Source organism: Manihot esculenta, chromosome 7 (genome assembly GCF_001659605.2).
Source record: "Manihot esculenta cultivar AM560-2 chromosome 7, M.esculenta_v8, whole genome shotgun sequence".
NCBI classification, from domain to species: domain Eukaryota; kingdom Viridiplantae; phylum Streptophyta; class Magnoliopsida; order Malpighiales; family Euphorbiaceae; genus Manihot; species Manihot esculenta.
The window spans coordinates 29991413-29997982 of NC_035167.2; the positions used below are offsets into that span (position 1 = coordinate 29991413).

The 6570-nt window shown below is 29.8% G+C and overlaps 1 pseudogene; it reads right to left on the minus strand.

Annotated features, from left to right (window-relative positions):
- Positions 1 to 702: 702 nt before the first annotated feature.
- LOC122724039 lies at positions 703 to 2827 on the minus strand (annotated as a pseudogene).
- Positions 2828 to 6570: the final 3743 nt, after the last annotated feature.

Genomic DNA, 6570 nt, shown 5'->3' on the forward strand with positions numbered 1-6570 from the left:
ATCCCTTTAACCCATCCGCCAACTCCACAACTCCAAAAGAACCATCAAGATTCTTACCTCAATAAAAATCCTCTCATAAACCCAAATAACATAATATGCCTTTAATAATCTTGAAAGGCAATACTTCTCCTTGTTAACATAAAATTTTCTAATGTCTGTCTCCAATCCTCATTGACGCTCCCAAGCACCCTTTTCTTTTTTCCTTCAATAGCAGCAGCTTCTGCAGTCTATCTATCAACCTTGATTTTTACCCTTTTCTTTTTTCCTTCAATAGCAGCAGCTTATACTTGGGACTTGCGACCAATGAACTCCTCAAAGTTAGTGTGTATCACCTCAAAAACCTAACAACCTTGATTTTCACATCAAAGTGCAGTCCTCTTTTTGATACATCACGAATTGGGATACAACCATCAGGGTTATGAGCTATTAAATCTTCCAAAGAAAAGATAGGTTTGAGCAATTAATATATTATTTTTAGAACAACCATAACTAAGTTAAATATATTTATACCTTCAAAAATATAATCACTAATATAAATATTTTAGTGAATGAGATACTTGGTTACCGTTTACATCATTTTTTAATAAATATATATTTTTTATTAATAAAAAAAATAAAGTGAGACTCAACATGGAAGAGTTTTTTTTTTTTTGTCGGACACTGGAAGAGATTTTTTTTTTTTTTGGGTCAAAGACATTGCAAGAGTTGAATCCCACTTTTTTTGGATTCCTTTCTTGCCTGATGTGGCATTAGTAGGACCCAAAAAAGTGTAATTAGGGACTTAAACCACTGTAGATGTTCTTACAGACATGTGCTATCATTGACTAGTGGACTTCATGCATATACTATTTTGTAAAATTATTTTTTTGTGTGGGGTGAATGGTTTAATAATCATGCATTTGGTAGCGTTCTAGACTTCTAGATCAAATCTTTAACCAGCATTTTTGCCCTCCTTTCCAGCTAACAGATGAGGTAAAAAAAAGGGGAAAAAGATGGAATACTTTGGTTCACTTGGACGTTTTGCATTTCATTGTTTATCAAACCCGTTTTAGTTTGCAAAATTTTCCCAGTTAAGTTCGAAAGTGCCCAATAGTGTTTAGTATACAATTTGACTTAGGCAATTGAATATAAATGAATAATTCTCAATTGCATGAAGCTGGTGTGTCCAATATTCTTTACATTGATTACCAAGATGGAGGGAACTCTATAACAGAAAGTGACCTAGGAGTTTGCAATTACTTTAAATTGGTAGAGCTCAAGTCATATGAGCTCTAACAGCTACTACATTGCCACACATAGTTTAAATAGGCTACCAGGATTTGTCATTGTTAACATTTCAATGTTTATATTATGGTAGTTGAGAGTATGTCTAACTATATATATCACATCACACTTTTAAAAAAAATTAAAAAAAAAAAAAAGAAAAGGAAAAAAAGATAATGAAACTCATACCTATCAAGAATAGTATAATGACCAGCCATCCAAGTGTATAATGCTGCCTTCTCTTCAATAATAGATACAAGTCTATGGGGGGTACTACAATTAGCCTATCCACAATCTATAATGAAAACCAAAACCAATGAACATCATGTAAAATCAACTGCATACTCTAGTTAGTACCTACTTTGTCTACTTGAAACCCTCTTGTTTCTCCTCTTCTATTCTTTCTTCAGTGATAATATCCATTTCCAAATCCAACTTCCTTTATTGAACAAATGGATTGTTTGTTCTTCTCCTCTTCAAAATCACCTCGGATTCCTTCATCAACTTAATGTACTTCTTCCTGATCATTGCCATTGGATGCCTCTCCATAGCCAGTTCATCATCACCATATGCCTCCTTAAGAATTGCTGTGCAAGTATTGTTCCTGAAAGACAAGTAAAACATGTGGGGATGCCTTTCAAATGCCTCATGCACCTTCTGAGGCAACTCAAAATACTTCTTAAGGCACAAAAATTTCTTCCTTTCTGCTGAATGCTCAACAAACAAAGAAAGCAATTCGTGAAGCAAACCCACAACTCTTTTCTGTGCAATATCACTATTAGGGTTTAAATGTGATTTATCTTCATAGGGTGATACATAAGGAAGTTTCTAGAATTCTTTAAAACCAATCCAGAATCTTTCTCCTCAACCTCAAACCCTTTGATGGGAAAAAGGGGAAATCAATTGTCTCCATTGGCTCTCCAGAATATAATCCTTTCCTCATTGCATTTTTCTGCAATACTGACAAAAGCTTTTCCCTGCTTTCAACACCCAATCCCTTTAATCCATCTTCCAACTCCACAACTCTGAAATAACTGTCAAAATTCTTATCTGGATACTGCAAAAAATCCTCCGGTAAACCCAAATACCATAACATGCCTTTAATAATCTTGAAAGGCAACACCTTCTCCATACTCATTAATATAAATTTCTTCAATCTCTTTCTTAAATCCTCTTTATGCTCCTCAACCACCTTTTTCTCTTCTCTATCAATTGCAGCAGCTTCTTCAGTCAATCTAAACCAAGGCAAATTATATTTTGGACCGAAAAACTCCTCAAAAGATTGAGGGATATTGTCTCAAAAACCTAGCAACCTTGATCTTCACATCAAATTGCAGTCCTCTTTTTGATACATCAAAGATTGGTATACAACCATTTGGGTTTTGGGCTGTGAAATCTTTCAAGAAAGGATGGGTTTGAGCTCTCTGGACTTGTGTATGTGCTCTATCCACTCATAGTACGAATCTTTCTTCCATTTCATGTACACATCTACATGTTGCAGGTTTTCTTGTACTGTTGTGGTAGGTTTTGGTACCGATGATTTGTAAGGGAAAGGAATGGGTTTTCAAAGGTGAAAAAGAACAATCGTTTCAGGACCCTAGAGTTGGGTTGTGTGAGGGACATGAAAATTGAGAACTGCCAGCTACTCTGTGGCAGCAACTATTTGTACCAGAAAGCTGCAAGTGGAGACAAGTAGTGGATTTTAGTGCAGGGTAGTTTGCTTTTGAAAATGTATATATTTATTTAATTTAATTTAGTGAATTCCTTATTTTTATAATAAAATTCTATCATAATTTTTTAAAAGGAAAAAAGTACAAAAACATACAATGTGACTTACAATTTGATATTTTAAGTAAAAAAATAAAAAAGATATCATGTAATTAACACATGAGAACTTAAAAAGTATTAATTATATATTCCTCTAAGAACTCTGAGGTTGTAATTTCTAACCCTCTAACCAGGGAAATGTCCTTCCTTTAACTTTTGCTCCCTTGCTAATAGCGCTCCATTCTCATAATCCTTCTTCATTCCCACTCCTCTTTTATCTTGTATCTCAATCCCTTAAACCTTCGCTCCTCCTCAAAATTTCATCCTCACCTTCTGTTGCTGTTTACATGATCAACCTCACCTTTTATTCCCTGTTGCTCCCCTACTTCTGATTCCTTCTCTTTTGCCAACACTCATCAACAACATGACTATAACATGACTAACCTAATAGCCAAAGCCTAGGAATGGAAATGGGTAGAGTACATGCAGAATACTCAAACCCAAACCTGATACATGTAAAATACCCAAACTCATCCCGAATCCAATAAGAATTTATCTTTTGCTGCAAGTACATGTTCCAAACCCATTATTACATTTGCATACTACTTAAACTTGCTCAAACCTGATCATTTTGTGTTCTACTGAAAATTGTATTAATTATTTAATTTTGTCTTAGAATTTGTGTGAAATGATTCAGATACCCAAACCCAAATCCAAAATATTTAAAAAGCATGAGGAAAATTTTAGGTCCTAAAACGATTAAATAATAATACAACTTCATTTCACACAAATTACATCAGATATATCAAAAAAAAAAGTTAACCATATAAAAGTAATGATAATCATACCAAGTTCAGCAAATTTTTCATAATTTAAAGGAATAAAAAACATAAACTAAAGCTAAAATTCATCATAATCATGATTAAAAGAGCTCTAATTAACTACAAATTTTAATACATAAAGAGGTCATACACATAAACTAATCATTTAAATTACTTGCACTTCATAGAAATATAATTTAAAACTACAACTACGACTTAAATTGGGGGAACAGAATGAAAGAAAACAGGAAAAAAAAAATGAAGAAGCATTCTTGGCTATTTGAAAAGTTTGTATGTGGCTTCTTTCTTCTAGGAATTCAAATTAATTAGAGTTTGCTAGGAATGAAATATTACTGTTAAAAAGAATAGCTCACTCATTTTACAGTAAAAAGGATGTCTTACACATTCCGAATGCTGCAAAATATTCTCATTCACACATTACCAATCCTCAGGTAAAACTCTACAGTAAGTTGACGTGGTTACTGGAAAAAACAAACATTTGTCTAATTCCCTCTGCTTTTATGATAGGAAAATTTATACATAATTTTCTGTCCTCTTATCATCCAAATGCAGAATTTAGTATTATGGATTCAGTTAAAATGAAAACACAACCGAATGAAACTCAGATGCACATATGAGGATCACTTAATTATGGAAGATCTTATACTATCCCTGCAAATTTTGCAATGAAATATGCTCTAGACTCAGAACTTTATGATTGTACTTTTGCAAGAATAATTTTATTACTATGAAGCAGGCAAAAAATTACATGCAACAGCAGGGCCAGGGAGCAAAATGGACTAGTACCACATTTAATCAACTGAATGCTGAAGTACTGAAATGCATCTGATTGCAATTTGATAACTACGAGCTTGACGAAGAACAGTAGAAGGCAGCAGCAGCTCAATTATTCGCGTTGCAGAAACTCGGTCGACAACAAGAGAGACATAAAGAAGCGGGGAATTAGAGCCATGATAGCCACCGAAACCCTAAGTGGTACAAAGCTCAAGCCAAAAATGGTGATTGGCAGCAAGAAAGGGCGGGATGACGAGAGGGATTGAGGGAGGCGACCGCTCCCGTTCTAAGTAAAAGAGAGGGTATATCCGTAATTGTAAATGGAACCTTATCCAAACGATGCAGTTTTCCATAATGACTTGAACATAAACTTTGAAAAAAAAAGTTATATTTTGTCAATAAGCATTAATCTAATTAGGAATTAAAATTGTATAAGAATCTTTGAATGAGTCACAAATGAAATAAATTTATTAAATAAATAGATTCACATAAATTTATTATTTTATTAATCCGTCTATTAATATTTTATTATATTAAAATAATTACTATATGCTAAATCGCCACCTGAAAATATTTTAAAATAACTCATTTAATTTATGAACATGAGCATTAACAATTGTACATTTTTTTCTAAAAAAAAATCAAATTAATAAGTAACATTAAATATTATTAGGATCAAAATTTTGGAGCGGAGATAATTCTTGGGCAAGCTTGTATCTTAGCATTTTTTACGATAAATTTTATAATATAATTATTATATATTAAATAACGTTGATATAATTATTAATTATGCTATGTTTTATATAAATTGAATAATTTTCAATTCACAAAATATGCATGTTTATTTTTAATAAAGTATAATTTTTTAAAAATAATTTAGAAAAAACACATTTTCTAATAGTTTCTAATTATATATATATTAATTAAAATAATATGATTAATTTTTTTTTTGAAATGAGAATTAAAAATTCGAAAGTAAAATCTGAGATCTTTTAAATTTATTCAGATACACTTATCATCAAATTGAATCTGTAAATATAATAATTATAAAGTTAACTAACTTTATTCTAGACAAATTAGACTTTATATTTATATGGACCTCAATCTACCTAATTAGGAATTATTAAGGGGAGAGATTTTTTTTTTAAATTATTTTTTAAAAAATTATACTGTTCTGAAAATAACCTGCATTTCTAATCATGAAAAAATATTTTTTTATGAATTAAATATTAATATGATTAAATTTTTGGAGTTAAGACAATTTTTGGATAAATTTGTATTTTAGCACTTTTCTATGATAAATTTTACCATATAATCACTATATATAAAATAATTTTATCATAGATTTTTATTATAGTGAATCTATAGATTTAGTATAAATCAATAATCACTATTTAATTATTATGCATACAAAACTTTTTTTTTTCACCTTCCAATCCAAAAGAAAAACGATAAATAATAATTTAAATCAAAGAAAAAAATTATTTATTTTCATTTTTATAAAGGAACATAAATTTAAATGCAGGAATCAAAAACCAAAATTCTAAAATTATTTATAAATGAACTCAAATTTAATATATAATTTCATTTTTCAATTTCAGTTTTAAATAAAAAATAAACAAACCGAATTTTTTTTTATTTTAATAAAAAAAATAAACCGAATTTCAGTTCATACTAAATATAATATTTTGATTTAAATAAACTATTTTCTGTGTAATTAACAGAAATTCAATACTTTTATTATATGCTAAAATACATAAAAATATGAATAAAAATAAAATAATTTATAATTAAGCTAATTTTGAATATTGGATAATTAATAATATGATTTTTTTTATATATTTTTTAAATAATATTAGTTTTTAATAAATCATAACGGATTAACAAAATAATAAATCATATTGAAATTTACATATACATATAT